Here is an 11,504-nt window from a genome sequence, read left to right on the forward strand (position 1 = left end):
ATAGGCACATATAACAAGGTTCACATAACACAAGGGGCCATATTCCACATGGGCAGGCATATCCTGACCTCTGTCTGCACTCTAGGGGGAGGCCATCCATTGTTGAGGGAGAAAGAGAAAGTGCTTTTCTAACCAGGGTTCCGTTCTTCTGCCTTTGTGTCTCTGGTGCCTGGCACAATGCCCATTACAAAGCTAGTTCTCAGTAAGTACTCTGTTGCTAAGCTGAAGCAAATGAGAAAGATGGACTCACAATCAGAAAACGAGATAAAATAAAGGGAAGCAGTTATGTGTGGAAAGAAGGGAGAGCTGAAAGACCGAGTTTCTTGTCCTAGTTCCATCATTGACTTGCGGTATGACTTTATGTAAACCCTTTCTTCTTTCTAGACCCTAATTCCTCAACTTATTTTACAGAGTTATTTTTCCTGATAATACCTGAAATATCAAGTACTCTGATTTTTTAAAGTCTGTTGTCCCTCAGAAATGTCAAATTCTGCCCAAATATTCAACACTGTATATACTCTCTATGTCCATTTGCTTTGATTATGAAGTTTTGCTATTAGCTAATTTTCTGTTCTGTTTCCTCTCAATTTTCTAAAGGTAACTTTTTTATTCTGTTTTCTCATGATTTTCCCACATGCCACAGTTTTTGCTATCATCCAATTCTTTTGTTTATTAATATTTAAAAATGTTTAAGATGTTTATTTGAAAAAGAAAGAAAAAGGGAGATACATAAACAGAGCAAGGCAGAGAGAAAGAGACAGAGACTTCCTAACTTCCTATCTGCTTGCTGACTCCCCAGATGTCCAAAGCTGGAAACTCAACCCAGGTTTCCCACATGGGTGGCAAGAATTCAGCTATCTGAGGCATCACTGCTGCCTCCCAGAGTCTGCATTAGTAGCAACCTGAAATCTAGAATCAGAGACAAGTAGGATCCAAGTACCCTGGTGTAATGACAAGTGTATTAGCTAGCATCTTAACCTCTAAGCCAAATGTCACTCATTATCACTCCATCTCTGACTGGCAAAAAAAAAAAAAAAAAAAAAAAAAAAAAAAAAAAAAAAAAAAAAAAAAACCTTCAAGTTTTGAGGTCAAAGTAAAGGATTTTTTTCATTCTGGTTCCATAGTTTTCTTGCAAACTTATAAACTTCTCTGAAACTGGTATCTGCAGAGTCTGATTCCCATTTCCTTCATCTCTTGGGTTGCTGTAAGGCTGAAATCAGACTGCTACATAAAGCAGCCATCCAGCACCTAATAGTAGAGTACAGGTTACAGCTTACAGTCGTTCGGTTGCCAAGCAGATCCTACTTCAGAAATGCATTTATCCCCCTTCCTCTATCCCGCAGCATTACAGCCTGCCCAATATGGGGTCTTGAAGTAAATAGTTTAAACAGAAACATGTGGTGAAACATGTTTGATAATAGACAGACACACATGACCATACAGAGGCATCAAAGGTCAACCAAAGCTGGCAAGAGCTGCCACTAAGCTCGTGGCTTCAAAAATCAGTTTTCATAAGTAGGTGAGCTGGAGAAATACCCAGATTATCTATCTTTCTGTCTGTCTGTCCATCTATCTATCTATCTATCTATTTATTTCTCTCTCTCTCTCTCTCCCTCCCTCCCTCCCTCTCTCTCCAGGCTATTTTTTTAAAGCAGGGTAAAATTTTAATAAACAATTAACTTCCTTCATAGACATGTAAGTATTGGGATTTCAGTTAAATAATTATTTTAACAGATATCAGTATATACTCATACAAAGCTATTATAGATCAGCCTACATTTTTTTAAGATTTATTTTTTATTTATTTGAAAAGTAGAGTGAGAGAGAGAGAAAGAGAGTCTTCCATAGGCTGGCTCACTCCCCAAATAGTCCCAACAGCCAGGGTTGGGCCAGGCTAAAACCAGGAGCCCAGAGCTTTTCTGGGTCTCTTACATGGGTGCAGGGACCCGAGGACTTAGGCCGTCCTCCACTGCTTTTCCAGGTACTTTACAGGGAGTTGGATCAGAAGCGGAGCAGCTGGGTCTCAAAATGGAGTCCATATGGGATGCTGGCATTGCAGGCAGAAGTTTAACCTGTTACACAACAGTGCCAGTCCCAGCAGTCTACTTATTCATGAAAACATACAGAATGAATTTTTTTCATTGCTATAAAAGTATCCATGCACACAAATGTGTCAGATGGCTGTTAAGACCATTAGAATATATTCAAAGTCCTGTGACTGGCACTGTGGCACAGCAGGTTAAGCTGCTGGCGGCAGCACCGCCATACGATATGGATTACTGGTTGAGTCCCAACTGCTCCACTTCTGATCCAATTCCCTACTAAAGTGCCTGTGAAAGCAGAGGGAGATGGCTCAAGTACCTGGGCCCTGTCACCCATGTGGGAGACCCAGAAGAAGCTCCTGGCTCCTGGCTTTAGCCTGGCCCAGCCTCAGCTGTTGTGGTCATTTGGGAAATGAACCAGCAGATGGAAGCTCTCTCTCTCTTTTTTATTTTTAAGATTTATTTATTTATTTGAAAGTCAGAGTTACACAGAGAGAGAAGAGGTAGAAAGAGAAAGACAGAGAGAGACAGAGAGAGAGGTTTTCCATCCGATGGTTCACTCCCCAAATGACCGCAACGGCCGGAGCTGTGCCCATCCTTGGGCCCCTGCACCCTCCCACGTGGGTGCAGGGGCCCAAAGAGTTGGGCCATCTTCTACTGCTTTCCCGGTCCATAGCAGAGAGCTGGACAGGAAGTGGAGCAGCCGGGTCTCAAACCAGCGCCCATATGGGATGCCGGCACTTCAGGCCATGGCATTAACCCACTGTGCCACAGAGCTAGCCCCGGAAGCTCTCTCTGTCTATCCTCCTCCCGCTGTGTAACTTTGTCTTTCAAATAAACTGAAAGAGAGAGAGAGAGAGAGAGAGAGAGAGAGAGAGAGAGAGAGAGAGAGTGAGTCTTCTATTCGCTGGTTCATTCCAGTGCTGGACCAGACAGAAGCCAGGAGATAGGAACTCCATCTGTGTCTCCCACCCCTGCCTTCCCAGGCACATTAACAAGGGGCTAACTCAGAAATAGAGCAGCCAGAAGGAAAAGACTGAAAGCTGCTGGAGAATTCAGAGTAGAGGCGAAGAGAGTGATTCAGATGCAAGCAAGAACGTGCACAAAGCAAGAAACACTGAAAAATGTCAAGTGTTCAGAAATGCTGAGAAGCTTGGAATGGCTAAGGTATAGACAAAAGAGAAGAATGGCAGCAGAAAGTCTGCATTAACTCAGGCACACACATGTGATGAGACCACAACATATTCTTAAACAGGGACAGTTCAGTCCACATTTGAAAATATTCTTCTGGTGTGATGTGAAGGTAAGAGATTAGGGCAAGAGACAATGGATGAAGGGAGTCTGTTGTGCACAGGGTGAGATGTTAGCAATTCTAAAACTATTTCATGAATAATCTCTAAAGATGAGAAATGAATTTTGTTATTTTGAAGGAAGCCAGAAGGAGTTACAAATATATACAGAGAGGAGATTAGAATGAATTCCATAAATTTGTATTACAACTGGATATACCATTATAAATCTGTGGCTTTTTTAAAAATCTTTATATATTTACCTAGTTATTATTTGAGCATCAGGGAAAGAATAAGGAGGGATGGGAGGGAGGGAGGGAGAGAGAGAGAGAGAGAGAGAGAGAAGGAGAGAGAGAGAGAGATTCCATCTGCTTACCCCGCAATGGCCAGGATTGGATAAGGTGGAACCTGGGAACTCAATCCAAGTCCTATTCATGCATAGAAGGTACTCAATTATTTGAGTCATCACCACTACATCTCAGCATCCACATTAGCAGGAAGCTGGAGGCAGGAGCCAGAGCTGGGACATGAACCCACATACTCTGATCTGGGACATGGGCATCATAACCATTAGGTTAAATGTCTACCTTGATACTCAGTTTTTAATATTATAGACAGGTAGGTAGACAGAGATATGAAAAATAGATTTATGCATGAATAAGTGTGTGTGTATGTCTATGCTCATGTGTGCATGGCAGAGCTGGGGGTCTGGAAAGGGTCTGGAAGCAATGATATATTACACATAACAAGTACACTTAATGCCTATATATTGGTTCCTAAATACCATTTCCACTAAGAAGAAATAGAGCTCTGGAGATGGTATGCAGGAATGCAGACAGATGCGGGAATGGAGGAGAAAATTTCCAAGGTAAGTTTGAAGAATATTGTTAGTCCAGAAAGTAAGAAAGTGCTAAAAGAAACAGGAGAAGTTCAAAAGTACATAGTAATCCATTCAAAAGGATTCCCACTAGCCAATCTGGGGTAATTTGAAAATCAAAATGAATAAGGAGTTATAAGAATCTATAAATCCGGAGCCTGCTCTGTGGCATAGTGGGTAAAGTGGCCACCTATACTACAAGCACCCCATATGGGCACCGATTCAATTCCTGGCTGCTCCACTTCCAATCCAGCTCTCTGCTATGACCTGGGAGAGCAGTGGAAGATGGCCCAAGTCCTTGGGCCCCTGCACCCAAGTGGGAGAGTTGGAGGAAGCTCTTGGCTCCTGGCTTCGGATTGGCCCAGCTCCAGCCATTTTGGCCACTTGGAGAGTGAACCAGCAATTGAAGATTCTCTCTCTCTCTCTCTCTCCCCCCACCCCCTCTCTGTACCTCTGCCTTTCAAATAAATAAATAAATATTTTTTTTAAAAATCTATGAATCAGGCCGGCGCCGTGGCTCAATAGGCTAATCCTCTGCCTTGTGGCGCCGGCACACCGGGTTCTAGTCCCGGTCAGGGCGCCAGATTCTGTCCTGGTTGCCCCTCTTCCAGGCCAGCTCTCTGCTGTGGCCCGGGAGTGCAGTGGAGGATGGCCCAAGTGTTTGGGCCCTGTACCCACATGGGAGACCCGGAGAGGCACCTGGCTCCTGGGTTCAGATCAGCGCAATGCGCCGGCCCCAGTGCACCAGCCGCGGCGGCCATTGGAGGGTGAACCAGCGGCAAAAGGAGGACCTTTCTCACTCTCTCTCTCTCTCTCACTGTCCACTCTGCCTGTAAAAAAAAAAAAAAATCTATGAATCATACTTACAGAACTGAGTAAATTCAGGAGAAGAGAAAGTAGAATGCCACATAGTTAATAAAGAATAAATAATGTACCTAGAAAATTGTCAATAGAAGCAAAAACTAGAGGGGAATGTTTGATGAAATATTACTTTCCATTACTATAATGGAAAAACCTGAAGGACACAAACTCCTCCAAATCATCGAATTTGCACTATCTGGATAAAATGACAACATGATCCTCCTAGTAAGATGATTGAGAAGGACACGATCCCACTTCAGTGGCATTACTGTCCAAAATACATAGCCTAAATCTCACACTAAGAGACTGTCAGACAAACCCAAAATGAAGAACATCCTGCAAAGTAATAAGCTTGTAATTTTCAAAATTTCAAGGTTAAAAGCCATGAAAAAGCCTGAGGGATGATTTTAGAAATTAAAGAAAAAGGAATCACAAAAACTAAATGTGATCTGAGATTCTGGATTTGATTCTGAAAATTCTAATGAACATTATAGTGAGGCAGTTGCCAATAGTGAATGTGTACAATGAGTTAGACCATAATATTATATCAAGTTTAAGTTTCCTGTTTGTGATATCAACACTCTCGTTATGTCAGAAGGTTCAGTAAATAGACACAGGAATATGCAGGAGTAAAGAGGCACAATGTTCTCAAATCATCAGAGAAAGTATTTCTCCATCTCTATATCTGTCTAGCAAAACAGAAATTAAATAGGATGTAATGTAAATAGTTGGCTAATCTGGATAAAATAAATGCAAGATTTTCTTATAGCACTGTTGATAAATTTCAGATTATATTAAAATCCAACTACATAACAAATTTACTGAATGAACATCATTTCTGCTCTCAATCAGTTCATAGTCCCAAACCAATACATGAATCACCTTTGTGTCCGTTGAGATTTTTACTCTTGGCACAATGGTAGCCCAAAAGAAGTAGTCATCTCTGCCTGGATAAGTCACTGTATCCAATGCAGAAGTTTGTTTCAAAAATAATGAGGGAAGGAAGTAGACAATGGAGCAGAGGGCACAGATTCAAAAACTGTTATGGAATCAGTGGAATTCAGTGACCCAAAGAATAGCAGAATGGCGGAATGAGGAGAGGCTATGTGTGAATCTGATACCTCCTACAGAGGTATCAGAACTACCTGATTTAAGAGACAGAGGGCAAGGAAAATATTTTGGAGGGAGATAGTCCAGTTTTGGACATGTAAAATTCTATGTGTCTATGAAACAGCACAGCAGCACTCAGGCCTACATGATCTAGAATATTCTCTGTCAAGCTATAGAACAAGCAAATCTAATCAATCGCTGAGAACATTTCCGAATGTTGGAAAAATACACATGTGAACAATTTCATCTGGGCCCAGGGCTAATGGAGATGGAACTGCAGGCCTGATTTTATGGTCCTATCATGCACTTGTCTTCAACCCCTAATTCACCCTCTGACAGAAATCTCTTCAAATTTGCCACACTAGGTAATGGGTACATGGAGATGAGTGTCCCCCAAGGTTTGCATGGACTAGTGAAAAAGTATGAGAACAAATTATTATAAATCAACATGCTGAATGCTTTAAGGTGGAGAAGCCACTGCTAGGAGATGAACTGCAATAGGCTGCAATGGAATATTGGGGAGGTTAAGCTAAACAATTCTACTAAGAGACAGGGAGAAAGATGCAGGAGTCCAGGATAAATACTGGAATTTTACCTGAGCTGTTAAGAGGATGATGGTACCACCCATAGAAGCAAGATTTTGCATATTGCTGGGGAGCAAGCCATGAACAGTCAAGGGTTCTACCAGAAAAGAAAGATTTCAATCTCAAAGCCAAACTCCAAAAAAAAAAAAAAAAAAAAAACCAAAAAAATGTCACAAAAGCCAGTTTCCTCCTTTTGTATTACCCAAAATACAGATCCAAGCTGGTCTACACCCAGCATTCTACTCTGAGCAGTGCTGTTCTCAGGGACATTTGTTGCTGAGCTTCATTTTGCAATGGGGGTGAGGATGACCTCTAGGAATAAGCTGCTTTCGCCTCACATAGCAAACACAAAATTTCTCACCTCCCACAGAGCTGCGGCCAGGAGAGCACATAGACCCAAAATACAAAACAAGCCAAAGGAAAATAAAGAGACAAGACTCTGAGTCTGTTGTCTATGGGGAACTGGAGTTCATGACAGGGCCCTCCCTGGGTGGTTATAGGGTCCAGAGCCCCACAAATATGTTTGTGCAGGTGAGTTGGGACACAGGGGACCTGAGTGCCTGTTCTGTGCCAGGCACTTTGGTTCCTTGTGTCCTTTCTCCCTATGGAGTTGGGATTATTTTCATTCCTATTTTGCAAATCAGGAAACAGACTGTGAGGTTAAGCAATTCCCAGAGTCATGAAAAGCCCGGTCTGCAGAGTATGGGATTGTTTCTTTTCTTCACATTGTGCCTGTCACAAGGAGGTGAGCACACCACCTGGAAAAGTAAAATTCCTACAAGAGCCACATCCACTCAGGACATAACTGCTGCTGTGTGAACAGGACTTAGCTTCCCAACTGAGGGAAGATGGGGGAGATGCTCTAAGTTCTCAAGTCCAAGTCATGGATTGATGGTATTTGCTGGATGGAGGCTTGGTCCAATTATGGTGTCTAGGAGGTAGACTTAGTGAGAGAGGCTTAGGTCACTGGGGCTGTACCCTTCCAAGGTGGTTCTTAGGAGAGGGCTGATTATCTAAGCCTGAGTCAGTCCAGCCATTCTCTCTGCTGACTGGATCACCATGTACTCCTTCCTGCAGGAGTTTGGCCACTTGCTGCTCTCATCAATGCAGCTGCTGAATGGAGCTACCCAATCTGTGAACCTCCAAAACCATGAGACAAAATAAGCCTTCTTCCTTCATTAGAAGTATATCTCAGGTATTTGTGACAGAAGCAAAAGCTGACTAATTCAGTAACAATGTAGGCTCAGGTAATGAGAGGGGTGTGTGTGTGTGTGTGTGTGTGTGTATGTATGCATGTGTATATAGATGCCACTTTTTGTTTGTTTATTTGTTATTTTGTTTGTTGATGCTAACAGAGAAAGCCCTTGACTCCTCTTGGTCCCCTTAGTCCTTACAGTCCTCTTCAGTTCCTGGAGGGTTGAGGATCAGGAGATGTTTTCCTGCTTTGTCCTACGGAGAACTTAGTTCTGCACAGCAGAAGCACTGGGACCTCATGCAGATCCAGTTAGCCTAAAGACAGCCCCTGTTGAATCCAGGATACATCCCAGGTGCAGCCACTTAGATGCCATGTGGGTACATGTGTAAGTCGCGCTTAGCACTTGTTCATCTGGCTGGCATGGCAGGAAATTGGATTTCCCCTCTTTGGATGAGGCACAGAACCCAGATTAATGATGTGAGAGAAAGAGGGCTAAGGAGTGGGAGCTCTCCACAGGTTTTATTTTTAGGGGAGCCACAGCAATTTAGGGAAAGAAAGGCATGCATTGTCAGGAGGAGGTGGCAGACAGTACTTGGCTACTTGGGGTTTTGTTAATGTTGATGAGTGTTGAACATTCCTGCTAATGGCCGATCCTAATAGGAAGATTGGGGTCACTGGTCAATTTTACCTACTAAAGTAAGAGTTGAAGGCAAGATTGAGGGGAAAAGGCAAACAAGACCACTTTGACTACGCCAAATAAAAAGTGGAAAAAAAAAAAAAACCTCCTGTGCTTTTCTTTAAAAAAAAAAAAGAGCAGCACACATATTTCACACTGGTTCCAAGCTTCCTGCCTTTGTGAGAAACTTCTAACCAATTTCTACTCAGCCTGGTTGATTTTATAGCCCTTTGACCATCTTCCAAATGACATTTTATCTTGGCTCAGTATGCAGATATTTTTAAATGCCAGTCTTCTTGAAGGTACCTGCCATTAAGAACTTCCTGTGAATTTCCTATGTGCTTTTACATGAATGACTGCATTCCACTTTTACAGCAAAACTGTGAAATGTGTGAGTGCATTTATTTCCTCTTTTACAGATGAAAACATTGAAGCTTAGAACCCTAATCACATGCAAATAAGTGGCACTTTTATACTTATCAAGGGCTTATATTTATAGAACATCTTTCCATTTAAGATTCTCCTCCCTGGGAATTCTACATTATTTCATGAGGTACAAGTTTTTGTATTTTTTATTCTTCCCCATTCCATCCAGTATGTTCTATCCCAGTGTCTGTAGAGTTCTTTGGCCATCTGACTCCATGATAACTCCTGGATCTTATGGGAAATAAAGATGGACTGAGTCGGGCACTAGGAACGTCAAAGACACCTTATTCTTCACTAGTAAACTCTAAATATCATGCTCTCCTCTCTGGAAAACCTTCTCAGCCATGTCAACCTCAAGCCATGCCCTAGCAGTAGCATTCCAGAGGGGCAATGACAGTCACTGCACACCTCTGACCCTAGGCTCTAAAATTCACACAGTGCTACTTCCCCTGCATCACACTGGTTAAAGCAAAGCACAAGGCAGATGCAGATTCCAAGGGTGAATCTTTCTCTACAATCCATCCTGTAAGCCTCAAGGAATGCTGAATCATGTAGATTAATCTTAAGGCTGGCATTGCCTAAAATATCCACTTTCTGACATGGACCAAGTCCATTGACAACCATATTACATTTTCTAAAACAATCTTAACTTAAATTTTCAAAGATCAGCTCTCATATTCCCATTTCAATCTGAAATTGTAGATACTACTACTATTGGGTATTCAGCTGATAAGTTAATCATTGTACCATCATAGTAATGCTTTTCTCAAAATTTTACATTCATAATTCACTCAAAATGATAATTAACACTTGTGTGTTATTGCTAGCTATCTTATTATGCTAACAAAAATTCTCACAGCTGCTCTGAGAAGTAGATATAATTATTCCAATTTTGAAGGCAATGAAACTGAGGTTTGAATGGAGTAAGAGGCCCAAATAGACTAGCAGAGATGGGCAGTATTTGAACCTAGGCCAATCTTAATCCAAAGTGTAGAAGTCTAAAGGACAGTAGTACATAGTTCTGTAAAATGAGCTGTGAAGAAAAGACATTAGTGGTTATTTAATGCTGTGTGGTAGGTAGATGGACAGATAGGAGAAATCTAAAAGGTACTGGGTTTCTTTTAGGAATGATTAAAGTTTTCTACAGGTAACTGGTATTATGGCTTATGGAATGCTGCAGTATACTAAAAGCCACTTTAGGGGGGAATTATATTGTATGATAATAACATCTTAATAAAGCAGCTTTTCCTGAAAAGGGTAGGGAGAATGGTTTCATAGGAGAAGCTCAGAGTTTGAGGCTAGGGAAGCAGGTGAATCAGGAAATAAGGCTTCCACATCAGACTAATCTATTTGCAATTTGTTCCTTGAAAAAGAATGATTCCCTACAAAGTGTTTTAAGTAAGGGAGTGAAAGACTTTAAAAAGGACTCCTCTATAGCACAGATAAGGAGGTCAGACAGGAAATTCCTGATTGGTTCACTGGAAAAGGTGGCGACTTAAGACTAATGAAATTAAAAGAGTATCTAGTATGTGAGATAAAAGTGATGCACCTTGTGAGAACTTGAGATAAGGGATGGGAGGAGGGAACAAAGATGGAGGCTTGACCTTGGGAGCCCAGCCTGCTGAGGAGGTACTGCTTCACCCTTTATGGAACCTAGGGAGCTGGACCCAAAGTAGTGAAGGATAAGGTAGGGGGAAAACAGAGAAAAAGTTAGGTATCTTAGAAATCCCACACAGAGCTTGGCGGTTAGCTCTCAAGCCAATCACAAATGATACTGATTTCTAGGTCCTACACACAGAAAATCTGACTAAACCTGTCTGTGACTATGACTTGAGCACTAGGGTTTTTAACAGACTTTAAGTAATTTTAATGTGCAGCCAAGGATGTGAACCTACAGCGTGGACAGCTCCTTTCCTATTGAGGTGGTCAAAAGAAAGCATAGCAGTTGCTGGCCAAGTGCTTACAGCCCAGCCAGTGAGACGTGGCCTACTGAACAAAGGTAAGGCTCCATCATGAGCACTGAGGTCTGACGGGCCCATTTGACAGGAGGTCCCACTAGTGAGGGGCTTTCCTTCAATAGCTGATACTACAGATGAGGATTATGAATTGTTCCCATGGAACCAATGGAGTTGCCAAAGCTTAAGTGTGAGCATGGAGAATTAATTCCTAATTACGCTAGCTCAGTGATGATCAAAGTATGCTTCTCAAATTAGCAGTATCAGCTTCATCTAGGAACTTGCCAGATATACAGAATTTAGGCCCTGTTCCAAAAAATTGAAACAGTGGGTGAGTTCCAGCAATCTGTATGTACGCGTGTGTGTGTGTATGTGTCTGTATGTATGTATGTGTTTTAAGTTAATTTTTTTATATTTGTAAATTAATCATAGATTCAAAGAAAGTTTAAAAATAAAATAGTGTGATCTCATTATATTTTTTCCAAATTC

This window comes from Oryctolagus cuniculus, chromosome 2 (assembly GCF_964237555.1).
Source record: "Oryctolagus cuniculus chromosome 2, mOryCun1.1, whole genome shotgun sequence".
In the NCBI taxonomy this organism is placed as follows: Eukaryota; Metazoa; Chordata; class Mammalia; order Lagomorpha; family Leporidae; genus Oryctolagus; species Oryctolagus cuniculus.